Here is a 15,956-nt window from a genome sequence, read left to right as displayed (position 1 = left end):
AATCTGATGATTTTTTGTTCTACTTCTTTAAAAAATGCCATTGGGATTTTGATGGGAATTGCATTAAATATGTATATTGCTTTGGGTAATATGGCCATTTTAACTATGTTGATTCTTCCAATCCATGAGCACGGAATGTCTTTCCATTTCTTTGTGTCTTCTTCAATTTCTTTCAAAAATGTCTTATAGTTTTCAGCATATAGGTCCTTCACATCCTTGATTGAGTTTATTCCTAGGTATTTTATTCTTTTTGCTGCAATTGCAAAAGGAATTATTTTTTGTATTTCTTTTTCTGAGATTTCATTGTTAGTATGTAGGAATGCAATGGACTTTTGTACGTTGATTTTGTAGCCAGCAACTTTACTGTATTTGTTGAATGTTTCTAATAGCTTTTTGGTGGAGTCTTTAGGGTTTTCTATATATAGCATCATGTCATCTGCAAAGAGTGATAATTTAACTTCTTCATTCCCAATTTGGATGCCTTTTATTTCTTTCTCTTGCCTGATTGCTCTGGCAAGGACTTCCAACACTATGTTGAAAAGCAGATGTGATAGGGGACAGCCCCGTTGTGTTCCAGAATGTAGAGCAAAGGGCTTCAGTTTTTCACCATTAATTATGAGATTAGCTGAGGGTTTGTCATGTATGGCCTTTATTATGTTAAGATATTTTCCTTCTATACCTATCTTATTAAGTGTTTTAATCATAAATGGATGTTGTATCTTGTCAAATGCTTTTTCTACATCAATTGATATAATCATATGATTTTTGTCCTTTATTTTGTTTATGTGATGTATCACATTGATGGATTTGTGGATGTTGAACCATCCTTGTGCCCCGGGGATGAACCCCACTTGGTTGTGATGAATAATCTTTTTAATGCATTGATGTATTCGATTTGCTAGAATTTTGTTTAGGATTTTTGCATCTGTACGCATCAGAGATATTGGTCTGTAGTTTTCTTTTTTTGTGTTGTCCTTACCAGGTTTTGGTATCAGGGTAATTAAGAATCTTTTAAGCAGGTTCTCTTAATCCTATTTTAAGAATGCTGGAGCTTCCAAATTAATCAACTTTTTAGATTGTTGCTGGATTAAAAAAGGAACAATGTAATCCAAAGTGAAACCTTAGGATCATTTCTTAGTTGTACATATATTACCCATAGTAAATCTCTTCCTCAGTTGAAGAAAAAACATTAGTTGTTTTTCACTCAAGCTTCTCTAATGTTGCTCTAATATACTAGTCTTCTAAATAGTCTTTTATTTTCAAACTCAATCTTCTAAAACATGCTTAGAAAAGTACATGGTAATGATATATTTAAGACCTGTATAAGACTACTGCCTTCTTTTACAAATATAATATTCCTAATCCATTAATGATGAAGTATATCATCAGGTTTTTTTTTTTCCAGTGGGGTGGACAATTAGACTGAGCTGTCTTTAGAAATTCTTGCCCTTAACGACTTTGTGACCACATTTTCAATATAAGAACATCTCTAAATTATGGCTTGGTCATGGATAATCCCTTTGAGTACTATTTCTTTTTACAGGGACACAGATTTAGATTTCTAAAGGGTTAGTTAATTTACTTGATTTAAGAGTTAACTTATACATCTATCAATATCAAGTAGCTCTGCTGGGCACTGTATAAATCAGGTTACATGAACAAGGAACATTTTAAAGTTCCTCAGCTGTCTTAGCATATGAAGCTATAGTAGATTGTGCTTGTATTAATACATTCTTTGATTCAACCTAAATATCAAAATTGGTTCAGGGATAAAAATGTGCGTCAATTATGAATCTGTAATGGGTGAGTCTGTACCAAGTATTTAAGCCATGTAGAATAGTTTCAATCTATTTTGAGTTAATCATGTTCTTTGATTCAGGACTTTTTTGGTATCATGACGACTAATACTATATGACCCAAAGTGGGCAAAAATCTCTGCATATTCAGTTTACCTAATATTTGCGACAATTCACATGAAATCAAATTGCTCTGTACTAATGTAATTCAATTTCATGTTGCTGCAGGTAAAAGCAAGAGATTCAAGCATATTTTAAATATAATTCCCATGGCACTAGGTTCATGCACAGACTACACTATTCTTCTGCAAACAGATTTATAGAAAATGAAAATGGGATTCATAAATAAGAGGCACACAGTATTTTTGTTAGAGAAATGTTTATATCTTCAACTTTCTCTAATTCTACAAAGAAAAATCTTCTTATAAATTAAAATTAAATAACATAAATAAAAATATACTTCTTGGGATCAAAAACACACACAAAACAAATAAAAGGAAGGTATAGAGAGGAATACAAAGGGAAAAAGAATGTCAGTGATAGAAGACTAGGAAGGGCCACAAAACAATCTGATCTAATTAACCCATTCCGGCAGTACAAGTGAATTCACATGATCTCAATCAATTATGTCAAGTGATTGCCTAATTTATTCATAGATTCCTCGAATTAGGAAATAAAGTACACAGCCCTTTTCTTCAAGTTTTAAACAACTGCTTTCACTCTTTTCTCTGCAATGAAATTAAGCCCCTTGGCCTTGCATATTTCCTGGGTTTGACTCTTTCCTTAAATCTGTTCATTATTATGAACCTTCTCCATTTTCAAATGAATAAAACTCGCTTGGGTAAGTAAACGTGAGTGTAGTGTGCTATATTCTACACCTTCCTAAAATATCTTTATCCCTATTCTATTTTGCTACCCAAACGAAACATTTATTTTGCACTTTTGTTCATTTATCCTTTAAATGTTTGTCTGCACTTCTACTTATCTATTCAATCTTTTGATATAGGAAAGGGGAACCTGCTTACTTAGTAAGATCAGTCAAATCAATTACTGAGATCAATGGGTTTCTGAGATTGCGCCCAGATTGCTCTAACATTATCCATCCGGAACAAGCATCTTGGATTTACTCAGCACGTATGCATTCTAAATGGTGAGGAAGGTCACACATATAAGGTATGACCCTGCAGGGGCTTCTCATCTGAGGGCTGAGAAAACATTTTCACACAGTAGGTACCCCAAAGAGTATGCAATTCTGTGCTAAAATTAGTGACACCGATGGTAATTGCTTTAGGAATTGAGACAAAAAGCTGGGGGAAAAAATGACAGTTCCCTGGAGCAGGCAAGACTCGAGTGGGTCCTGAATGAAAGATAAAACTTAAATAGGAGAAAAGAGAGAATGGGTCTTCTGTTTTTAGAGAATGAGAAATTAATAAGCCTCACTTGAAACAGAAAGTCGTAATGGTTTGGAGCCCAGGCATCAAAGTTAAATGATCTTGAGTTCAAAACCTGGCTCCACCACTTACTAGCTATGCCACCTTACGTAGTCAGTCTCTTGAAGTCTTATTACATCATCTGTAAAATGGCAATAGAATTGCTGTACAAAAAACCATGCCTGGCATATCACAAATGCTCAAAAAACATTAGCTACTATTCCTACCATTACAATGATGATGGCTTTCCCTCTTTTTGCTCTTCCTATTCTAGATTAACGGGCATCATCACTGCCTTGAATATCGGGCTGAGGCATTTGATTTTTTTTAACCATGTGTAAATGAAAGGCAGCTCTTTCTAGCCACTGACTTGCAAGTTACTTTCTCAGACATGTGCTGTTTTTTCTGAGGCCTATTGCACGCAGTGAGCCCCATTCTGTCATCATAATCCATGGTTCATTCATGCCTTACTCTTTCATGCTGCTCTGCAGTTAATTCCTCCTCATTTAGTGCCTGTGGACACTTCTGTACTTCTGGAGATTCTCTCTCAGGTTGCACCCTGCTTCAAAGCGTTGTTCTGCATGTGCCAGCTTGTTGGCAACCCTTTCTGCACCCTACTCGGACTGCAGCACATCACCTTACCCCTCCCCCCCAAACACCTCTTCCCTTTGCCAGGAACATCCCTCACAGCAGCAATCCTATGTGATGGGCTGTACTCAAGGTTTTTAGGAGCAGATGCTACACGTATTATATTTTGAAGACTCGTAAAAGCCCACAATGTATATAAAGCACATTGCAGACTGTGAATGATCTTCTATTTAAGAAGATGGTTGAACTTTAATTCAGAATTTTCCAAACTTACTTGACCATTTATTACCAGTCTACGGCTAGAGGACTTGGCCACTTGTCCCCCAGCCTTTCGGAGAAAGCACTGAGATGATTTACATGGCATCTACTGATGTAGAAAGGCTAGAAATGGGATATCTCAGATGTAACTCATTTCTCACTCATTTTGGGTGCTACAGTAACTTTTGCCAGATTTAGAAATCGGGTAAATGTTTTCCAATTCCTTGGTATACCGTTGTTTTACCTTTAAGGAATTATGGCTGAAACCCTTGCAGGCTCTCACAATTCTTTCAAGACAATCCTGAAGTACTTGGGGATGACACGTTAGTTCCTGGACCAGCAGAGAGAAGATCAGCTTTTCCCAGCTCACTTGCAACCATCACTCTTGATTAGTCAGTTTCCAGTTTGATCTCTATTTTAATTTTCACTTTAATTTTAATACCGTCAAAGGATAGAGTTCCTAGTAACCTTTTCTTATGAACACCAGAAAACAAGTGCGTGTGGAAACATCAGCCTTTCCAGTCAGGTTTCCTCTCTCCACAATCTGTAGAAGTTTATGTTTGTTATACTGCATATCTTTCTGGTGTCTTCATTCACTTATTTTATTATTGCCGTTCATATCCCTAATCTCTCAAGCTCTGATCATGAGGCTATTTCCACTGAAGGTAACCTACAGAAATAAGATACTATTGTGTGTTATCATTGATAAGTCTCAATTATTTCGAATAGTACCTGCCATAGAGGAAGCACTCAATGAATATACGTGGAAGGAACAGAGGCAGGCAGGCAGGAAGGAATAGATGAATGGGTGAATTTTACATGGGACTGACATTATATTGTCCAGTGTTGGACAACTTTTCAGCCTTATCAAAGCAGAAGAGATGTTTCTGGTGATGTCAGCTTGTACTAATGCTCTAAAGCAGCCAGAGCCGCTGGTATAGTTTTAGAGTTTCAAGGGAGACCTAAAAAGAAATTATTTTTAAAGAATTAACTTACCCTAGACTAAGCAGATTTTATCATAAACAAGTCCAAGTTCTCATTTTTATCTCTGATTCATATTTAGCTAGACATTTTCTAACCATTTAATGAAAGACACAGCTGTGTTAATTAATATGTACTTTGGAGCAGGTAACATACTTTGCTTTAGAAAAATAAAAGCAAAATATCTATTTCCCACTATGAGCAAGAGTTGAGATTTGACCTTTAATGTAGAATAACATTATATTTCCAGAAAGGTGGTATTTAATTTAGAAATTTTCAGGTTTACAGAGGAACTGGTCAGATGAATCACAATAGAAAACAATCAGTAAATGTATGAAAAATGTTTAGCCACAGAAATACTTTAAAAGGGAAATAAAAATACCCCTTTTAACTCTGTAAAATTGGCAATAAACAAACAAACAAACAAACAAACAAACCAAGATTCTTTCAGACACTACTGATAAGAGCAAAATTTCCTTTTTGGAGGGCAACTGGTCATATATGTCAAAAGCCTTCAATCTTTTTACAACACTTGGCTGAGGAATTATACTTTGAGAAATTTATAATGATAAAATAATCATGATTGTTTACAAAGGTTTCTGCACTATGCATTGCTGTTTCTAAGAGCAAACTATTAGAAACAATTCTTATGGCCAAATAACATAATGTTAGCCAAATAAATCAGGCTAAATTTACTTAAGAGTAAGCTTTACAATTAAAAGATAATATAAAAGGGGTGGGGATAAGGGGGAAGGTGAGAGGATTAGAAAGCAGTCAGTAACTACAAGATTGCCACGGGGTTACGAAAGTTCATCTGGGGAATGTAATCAATAATGTTGTAAAGATTTTGTAGGGTATCCGATGGACACTTGTTTCATTAGGGAGACCACCTCAGGGATGATGTAGATGCCTGATCACTGCACTGTACACCTGAAGCTGAAATATATATATATATGTATGTATGTATGTATGTATATACTTACAAGAAGTGGAGTACAGCATTAGGAATAGAGACAGTGGAAATGTAATGGCTGTGTGTGATGTCAGAGGGATAGTGGATGGGGGAGGGGGGTTGACACAGTGTGAGGGATATAAATGATAAACGATTAAGTATTACTTTGTTTTGTGCACCTGAAACTAATAAAAAAAACAACACACAGTAAGATATCACAACACACTGACAAGCATGGCTAAATTAGAAAGAATGACAATATCAAGTGTTGCCAAGAATGTGGAGCAACTGGAACTCTCAGACATTGCTAGTGGGAGCATTATAATGATACAAACACTTTGGAAAACATTTTGGCAGTTTGTTATAAAGTTAAACATGCAGTAACCACGCAACCCAGCAATTCTACTCCTAGGTACTTATATTCACCCAAGAGAACTGAAACCACATGTCCACACAAAGACCAGCTCCTAACCACCATAGCAGCTTTTTTCATAATAGCCTAAAACTGGAGGGGGAAAAACAAATGTTCATCAACATGCAAAAAGGAAAATAAGTTTTTATATATTTACACAATGGAATACTGCTCAACAATAACAAAGAACAAACTATTGATCCATGCAACAACATGGATGAAATCTCAGAAACATTATGCCGAGCAAAATGAGCCAGAGGCAAAATAGTACATACTACATTATTCCATTTATATGAAACTCAGGAAAATGCAAATCTCATCTATAATGATGGAAAAGAGATTATTGATTACTTGAGGCAGAGAATGGTGGGAGATTGACTGTAAAGGGACGTTGAAGGAAATTTCTGGGGTAATAGAAATTTCTATATCTTGATTGTACTGATGTTTACATTGCTGTATGAGTTTCTGAAAACTCATCAAAATGTACACTGAAAATGGGTGCATTTCATTGTATGCAAATTACACCTAATTTTAAAAAATTATTAAGATTGTCATTATGAGAAAAATTTTAAAAAGATAATATAAAAGGAAAGACATAGAGAATAATAATTAAGCTAGAGTGCTCATAAAGGGCACAAATTGAAAAGCATATGTTCAGTATAATCACTTTGGGGAAAAAATTAGAACATAAAAATACAAATAGGTATACAGGAGAATCAATATGTAAGATTAATATGTTTTGCTTTATTAAGAACTATAGCTATTGCACCTAAAAATGAGATAGTTGTACCTCCCTACAGTAGTTTTAATTTCCACATAAAGCACCAATAACAAATATGCATCATTCCAAATACCATTCAGGAGAGATAACTATGAAACTGCCCAACTTCATTTAACATATTATATTATATTATATTATATTATATTATATTATATATTATATTATTATACGTTTTATATAATTTTTATTATTATACTATATTTAAGTATATTTTTATATATAATACTTTCAGCTAATGAAACACTCACTTTAGAACAACTGAAATGAATTTGGTTCATAGTTGCAAAGAGAATTTAAGTATTTTGTTCTATTCTTTGAATAGCTTCCTTAGCTTCATATTTTTATGAAAATGTTCTGATATTAGCACAAAAGTTCTTTAAGAAGGAACACAGAATTTCATTTAAATATGAATAATGGTTTACAAAACACAGGCAAGTGAGAAAGAAAGGCTCATATTTGGCTTTATGTAAAGTGTAACTTAGTATAAGAGGTAGAGCCTCAATTGAGTTCCACAATAAAAGAATAAAGTGCTTCATACACTAATCCAAGTTTCAAGAGGTGCCCAGAATATTTCAGTTCTAAAGGATAAGGCAGTCTTTCCATTGATTACAATTTCCCATCAGAGCACAAATAATGTTCTAAATATACAAAGGCTAATTTAATAAAGATCAGCATGGGTTTCTTACTGGTATATATCATTGGTTAAGTTTCAATTACAAACATTTCCAAATGTTATAGTTTTCTTTATATCTCCTGTGGGAAAACAGAGCCTAGAGTTTCTCTTCCAGACACTGAATTTTTAAATTATCTATGTATTCCCCTGAACAATGCCCAGCTCCATAAAATGTAATCTTAGTGAAAAACTACATGGCAACATTTGGGACCATTTGGGACCCCACGATTGATCAAAAATTTACATACGACATCCACAGTAATCTTTCCCTGACTATTTCACAATACTTAACTTCAGGAGAATTTACAGACATTGACAATTCAAATCAAACACCAACTGCAAGAGAAATGTGTAGGAGATGTACAGGCGCCCCTCTAATACTACTAATATTACCCTCTCCATGGCTGCTATTATGAATACTAACAACATTGAATCTCGAATGTTCTAAGCATCATGTGACATGTTTTTATATAAGAGGGATGGTCCTTGATTCAAAGACTACTTTTTTTCCTGATGGACGCATATGAGGGAGTTGTGCCTCTTAGCCATTTATTCAACAAATGGCAAATGAGAGCAACTGTGTTTAAGGTATTTGTCAGCATTTATGCATTGGAGATGATATGAGAGTGGTGGGATAGAATGTGCCACAACTTTTGGACAAGTCTAAAACATATAAAGTAGCATAAAAGCACAATTTCTACACAAAAGGCATCGTTTTCCAATTAATGGTAATAATGAATACAAAGTGAAATTATTCTTGAAAACGTATTCCTTAGGGAATGTAAAAGAAAAAACCAGGGAAAAGGATATAGACTTATAGGGAGAGAATCATGTCCTTCCTTTATATAAAGAGGCATTTTTATGTCTGTGCCTCCAACCCGAATAGTTCTTCTAATTAATTTCAAACAAATTATGCACTATCCTGCTGTAGCTAAGATTCTAGTTATATTACAGATATGGAGAAGTGATCTGCATCTCTATAATTCAGTTAAGATTACTAGTTCATAATTAATTTTTACTTGTAAATGTACAATTGTTTAAAATTTAATTATATGCTGTTTTAGTTATCCAAAATGTTGTATTTCTCAATGTTTTGAAAGAGGCCTGCTTTGGACAGCTGCGCTGTGAACTGTGTGTGAAGTGAGTTATTCTGTTTTCCTTACTGTTTTCTCTTTTCTTACCAGAGATGTCTCTCTAAGATTTCTGCCTGAGTCCTCACAACTTCTTTTCATCAAGTTATCACTCTTCAGTTATAACCTTTGTTGGTATAGTCGTATTAACTATATAAACATATTACAATACACTAACAAAAAAATGACAAAAACCTGTATCCTTTATCTAATACTGAAAAATATACAATAATTCCTTTCCTATAATTCTGATGAATTTCGTTTTTCTTCTGAGTCTTGATGAGTTGTTTTAGTTTATGTATCTATTTGTTTTCCTTTCCAAACAAACCAGAATTTGGTTTTCCATCACTATTAAATTCCTAAATTTCAAAGCTTATAAACTTCATGTATCTTCTGATGATGCATGTGTCTATCATCCTTGATATATTTGGGGTGTATATTCAATTTTAAACACATTTGAAGTTTTTCATATTAGCCATGAAAATATCTAAGGAGAGCTCTTGTACGCCTCAAGTCGTCCTTCTTTCAAGCAAGATATCTTAATTTCTTTCAACTGTTTTTCATTAGACATGGTTTCTAGGCCTCTCACCAATATCTGGATGTATTCTACAATGTTTTTGTCTCAATTAAAATATTTGCTTTTTATTAAAATAAAACAAAACACCACATTTTCTGTTTTTGTTTCTTTTTCATTGTACAAATATGGAAATCCTCTGATGATCACTAGTTTCACCAATTGTTTCCGGAATTCATCATCTATTTGAAAATTGTTAATTTGCTTTCCGTCCTCCAGTGTGAGGCCTATGCTTCTTAATTTCTAATGATGAGGGACAGTCACTTTATAATCACAATCCTTTTAGTGTATAGGGATATAAATTGTCTAGACTTCCATTTGCTGGCAGCCATGGTTTTCTAATTTGAACGTCTTTTTCTTATGTGGATGAAGATAAAGTTAACAGAGGAAGTGGGTGGCTGGCTGTGCTTTCCACCTGACAGCTGTTAGGTACTTTAAACAATGGGCCACCATACTTTCCATTTCATGCTCTAAAAATAGCTTGACTGCCTAACTCTTATAGTTTTGCAAGCCTCATTTCAAGCAGCTGTTTAGCTCTTCGTGCATTTTCTCTTCCCTTCCCTTCCTTTCCCTTCCCTTCCTCTCCCCTCCCCCCCACCCTCCCTCTCACCATTTCCCCATTTTCTGTACAGCCAACGTTATCAGTTAGTTCTTGAAACAGCCACGCTACTATTTTCAGATGCCTCTCTCTTTTCTTTCTCTCTGAGATAAGTTATCATAATGTCAGTATTTCCCTTTGGAAATCTTAACTTTTGAGTTTTCCTGTTAGCGTTTTAGTCAAGGTACACGCAGCAAACACCATTTCTTTCATATACTACTGAATTCTCAGTGTTTAATCTACTTCCTGGAACACGGTAGGTTCTAAGTAAACATTTGTTTAATGAAAAAGTAAACATTCTCTGTAATTCCTTAATTTTGACTTCCTAAAGCTTACGGCCTACACCTATGTTCTCGTACAGGTTTCTCACGTATTAAAGATGGTGAACACTTTCTTTTAGTGTTACCATTAATTCTTCTTTACCAACCAGGTCTTTATTATTATATTTTTAAAAACAAGTCAAAGTTATATCTTAAATATCAATACTTGATTTAGTTTTCACCATCTTCAGAGATATTACTTATTGATGAACAATAAAGAAGATTCATGGATATAAATAAACATTTATATTAATATTTATTATACAAAACATATATATTAATTGATAAACCAGCATCAGTTATTAAAATATAGTTTTAATTCTCCTTTGTATTCAGTGATTAGTATTTTTGTCTTATTACTAAGATGCACACAGAAGTAACTCACACGCACACAAAAAAATACCTCACTATACAAGAAATAGTTTTAAAAGAAACTATTATAAAAGTAGAGTGGGTTTAATGAACTTTTTCATGCTCCTTTTTGATCTGGTACTAGAGATGCTTAACTACTCTTGGAGAAGAATGTCTGACGTCTATGAAAGGGTTATACTTAAAACGTGACCCACATATTTACCTTTGTTGAGATGAGGAATCAGTTGAGTTATAATTTACTTCAACTGTGGGTGCCTACAAGTATTTTCTGTCCTAAAACAAATTTTGAACCACCAACTAACAGAAAATAAAATTGATGAATTACAGATTTTGAAAGAAAATCAGTCAATGTTTTCATTGTCTTGATTTTAGGGACAAATGACACGTGTTTTTTTGAGACTGTGAGACATGGAATGTTAATAATCATCATTGTTGAGAAACTTCCTAAAATTTTGCCTGGATGCCTCATGCATCACTTTAAGCTCATTTCCTCTCATTGAACAGAGGCAGGACAGCTGGCCAGCATCTTCCATCTGTACTGCCCTCAGTCTGCTAACTGTGTGACAGAACTCCCCTCTGAAATGGGAGTAGGAGGTCAATTTGAAACAGGAGAGAAAACTGTCTCAAAAAATAATAATAAAAAAACAATAAATAATCTTGAGGGAAATAACATTTTAAACTTAAACTTTGAATGGGGCTATATTAGTTCAACGAATGGGCCAAAATACCGAAGTGCTGTCCCTAGAATAATTCAGACTAATACTTAAATAGTATTACTGGGTCATAAAACACCAGGCCTGGAAATTAAAGATGTTTATTCCCCATCAAAAGGTCTTTGAATGTAACTCTCTGGCATACTGCCAACAAGGGCAGCTCTTTGGGGGAAAACCCTATGCCAAAGGCCAAAGAGGCAGCTGTGGTATTTAGCTCCTGAGAGCTTCCAACTCAACACCCACACAAGCTCAATTATGAACAAATTAAAGGGATCCAGACTGAACACAGTAATTCTGGTAATTTAAATAAATAGAGGAAAGTCTACAATTAGTAGGAAAAGATTGATTTTCTGGAAAACCCAGAAAATGACACCCTAACCCCTTTGAATAAGCATAGTTACAGCCAATTATTTAAAAATAAATTTCCTTTTATTCATCATTTTAATCATCCCTCATCTGACTTCAATGTGGCCACATGCATGCCCGCGAAAGTATCCACAAAATACTGAGGCAGAACAGCCTCCAAAAGAAATCTATGATGGGTATATAGGAATTAATGACACTGAGTAAAATTATAATCAGAGCTTTATATATATGTTTTAGAGCACACCGATAATGTTACTCATTTCTACCTTTTCGAGTGCAGAGAAAAATTTAGAGTCATTCAGAAAGAATCAAAGATTTAATATTGGGAAATCTATTAATATAACTTAATAGAATAAAGAAAAAAATGCATATAATCATTCTGTATAGAACATTAAAATAACTTAACAAAATTCCTGATTAAACAAAATGAGGAAATAAAAAACTTTTAAGAAGCTTGGAATACAAAGAAATGTATTTAACTTGATAAAAACATTTCTAACATTGGCACACACATGTGCACACACACACAACAGAAGCATTCCTGTTTACATTTTAAATTTATTTTGATGAGCCAATGTAAAGTCATGTGTGAGAACAAATGCATATGAAGAATCAAAGTAATTTTACAAAAGAAGAAAAATCAGAGGAGGATGTTCCTACAAGTTATCAAAATACAGTATGATAGCACGATAATTGTGATGCTGGCATAGGACAGACTAATATATCAGTAGAATAGCATGTCTAGAAACCAACCCATGTATGTAAGGGAATTAGTATTCGTATGACTGTATTCTGAATTCATGGGGAAAGTATGAAAAAGTCAACAAATGTTATTAATAATTTGCCTACTTACATGGAGAAAAATTTCTCCACTTCATAAGCCATGAATAAAAATATATTATATGGGCCAGCCCAGTGGCTCAGGCGGTTGGAGATCCATGCTCCTATGCCGAAGGCTGCTGGTTCGATTCCCACATGGGCCAGTGGGCTCTCAACCACAAGGTTGCCGGTTCAACTCCCGCAACGGATGGTGGGCTGTGCCCCCTGCAACTAACAATGGGAACTGGACCTGGAGCTGAGTTGCACCCTCCACAACTAAAATTGAAAGGACAACAACTTGACTTGGAAAAAGTCCTGGAAGTACATACTGTTTCCCAATAAAGTCCTGTTCCCCTTCCCCAATAAAAAAAATCTTAAAAAAAATAGCATATCAGCCATGGTCTTTTATATATATATGTGTGTGTATATATATATATGTATGTATATATATTATGTATATTTACACACACACATATATACATATATGTATATATATTATGTATATATACACACACACATATATACATATATATACACACATATACATATATATATATACATATATATATATATATATATATATATATATATATATATATATATAAAATAGATTGCCACACATTAAAAACAAAAAACAAGGCTTCAGAAGTACTAGAATAAAATAAAGGGGGTAAGAACAAAATTCAAAAATCATGAAGGAAAAGATGGAAATATCTGACTATGAGACAAAAATCTTTTTTATAGTAAACAATACCATGCTCAAAATTAAAAAGACAAATAATAGATTGCAAGAAGTTATTTGCAACATACATAATATTCTCAAGATGAAGTAGAAAAAGAATTAACAAGTGGAAACATTGGCAAAGAATACATAAGCATAAGCAAATCATAGAATAAGAAACACAAATGGACCCCCAAAACCCCCCAAAACACACACACACCAAAAAACTCTAAAACTCTCATTTAAGCCCAAATTCAATCAAAAGGGTGAAAGTAAATTGTAAATCAAGATTCATTCAAATAACACCATACAACTTTTATGAAGGAACACAACATGCGATATAGCCGTATATACATAGGTGTGGAAGCAAATAGGTAGAGTGCTTTCTAGAAGGACTTAACAAAGCAAACTATTTTAAAATTATGTTGGTGTTTGGGGAATAGGGGAAGGAGATGGGGATGAGAAGGCTTTATTTATTTTTTTTAAAGAAGTATCTGTGTTTGGAAACCTATGTGTCCAAAATAAGTAAATGGAACCCACCATACTGCTGCTGGCCACTGACCTTTAAAATAATTTGAACATATAACAATGACTCATTAGTATGCAAGTTAAAATACTAGCTTAGACTCACTAGCAAAAATGAAACAAACAAAAACAAAGAAGGTACTGATACATCCTGTTAGCCTTTGAAGATTCCTACCAACTTTATAAAGGAGGAATATCCAACATAAATTAACTACACAATAAACAAGAGGGTTTTTTTTTTGTTGTTGTTTTTTTGCTTTAATTTTTGAAAAATGGACTTTGATCCTGTTGAGATTATTCCTACAAGCATAGTTATCGACCTTTGTAGCAATTCCTTACATTGGCCTAGTACTATGCATTAGAAAAGTAAATGACTTACAATATTATTTTCACCTAATCAAACAAGAAAGACACTTCCAACGCTTACCATTCTGGTATCATCTGAGTTTATTCACTGAGATAATCAACACATTTATTGAGTTTACTCAATTGTTCTGGAGACAGGGGTTCAGAATGGTCCTAAAATATTGACCGTCAAGAGCCCTCTGCCAGACTGTGAGCTTTAAATTGACACTTTCTGGAAAGGATCAAACTTTGATGGTTACTTTAAAAATGTTTTTACAGCATATTTTATCGTTTCTGCTGTATGGTGCATTTTAGCCAACGCTTTTAGTTTGGCACTTCTGTTCTGAAGGAAACAGCTCATGACTGCTTCCCAATTACGTAAGCTGAACAAACATTATTATTGTTGTTGCCTTTATGGTATAAGTACAATAAAATGTAATGGGTGACTGCTGAACATACATATTTTGCAAGAGCTATTTCAATGTAAAAGAGAAAACTTCTCAAAAACAAAGTTTTCAGTAACCAAAAATATATAAAGAAACACTGTTTCTGGACCTGCCTCAGGTTTTATTTTTCACAGATTTGATATTTTTTCTTCCTTAAAATGGATGCTATTTTTTTCTTTTTTAGAACCATACTGCTGGCCACTTTCTTTTAATTAAATGAGTAAAATAGTAATATATTTTTCCCTCAAATTAAGCAGATTTTTATCCATTCATCTTCTTCATAGAGAAATTGGGAAGACAGAACAGGAAATGTTTATTAAGCACTCTATGAAAATAATTTTCCCCTTAAATTATTAGGAATAACCTATATCATAGTCACACATTATTCCTTTGTTTTGCCAAAGGTTCACACTAGGGAAAACACCCCTTTCGAGCAGTGCTTAAGACAGCTTCCTCGTTAAGGTTTTCTATCTGACTTTCACTGTACGTGATTAGAGCAAATGTGTTCCAGTGATCTGTTTAATTTATAGAAAAGAGAATCAATTTCTCTTGTTTCATCATGATTGAACATTTTTCTGAACTCCTGTAAATGAGTTACAGATAAGCGCTATTTATCAGATTGTTTTGTGGAACACGCAGTTTTGATTATTCTATTTTCTTGTTGCTACTAATGAAATATGTAATATGCCTCAAGAAAAAAACACTTGCAAAGCTTAGCCTCTCAGCATTCAGGAAGCAATGACTTTTTCTCTGAAAATTTATTTTACACCCACACTCTTCTCTAATAGTTCTCTCTCCAAGAGCCCAGGGGAGGGCAGCAATGTCTTCGGGTATCTGAAATATTTTCTAGGGACTCACGTTCCAGGGCCTAGAGAACAGCATGTGCGAGGTCTTTGGTGTGCCCTAGAAGGCAACAGTCACCCAGAAATTCCCTGTGGGGCTCAGAACCTCAATGACATACAGACTTGGGGTACCTTGACTCCCTCAATCTGGCACACCCAGGAACTCTTCTTCCCTCAGTGTGACAGGAGTTTGAGACGGGCATTTAAAGAGACGGATCCTTTGTACCCTCCCTATCCATTGCACATAGAGATGGGAAGCCCCGTAGATCCATTGAACCACATTACCTTCCCAGACCCTGCAACACGTATGGACC

At 34.3% G+C, this 15,956-nt stretch overlaps 1 protein-coding gene across 3 annotated transcripts in view; it reads right to left on the bottom strand.

Annotated features, from left to right (window-relative positions):
• Positions 1-15,956, bottom strand: part of PARD3B (par-3 family cell polarity regulator beta) — a 950,721-nt gene that overhangs the window by 347,205 nt on the left and 587,560 nt on the right. The window lies entirely within an intron of this gene.

This window comes from Rhinolophus sinicus, chromosome 17, assembly GCF_057876585.1.
Source record: "Rhinolophus sinicus isolate RSI-liver-muscle chromosome 17, RSI-T2T, whole genome shotgun sequence".
Lineage (NCBI taxonomy): Eukaryota > Metazoa > Chordata > Mammalia > Chiroptera > Rhinolophidae > Rhinolophus > Rhinolophus sinicus.
The sequence above is the reverse complement of the archived record's forward strand: the minus strand, read 5'-3'. Positions and strand labels throughout refer to the sequence as shown.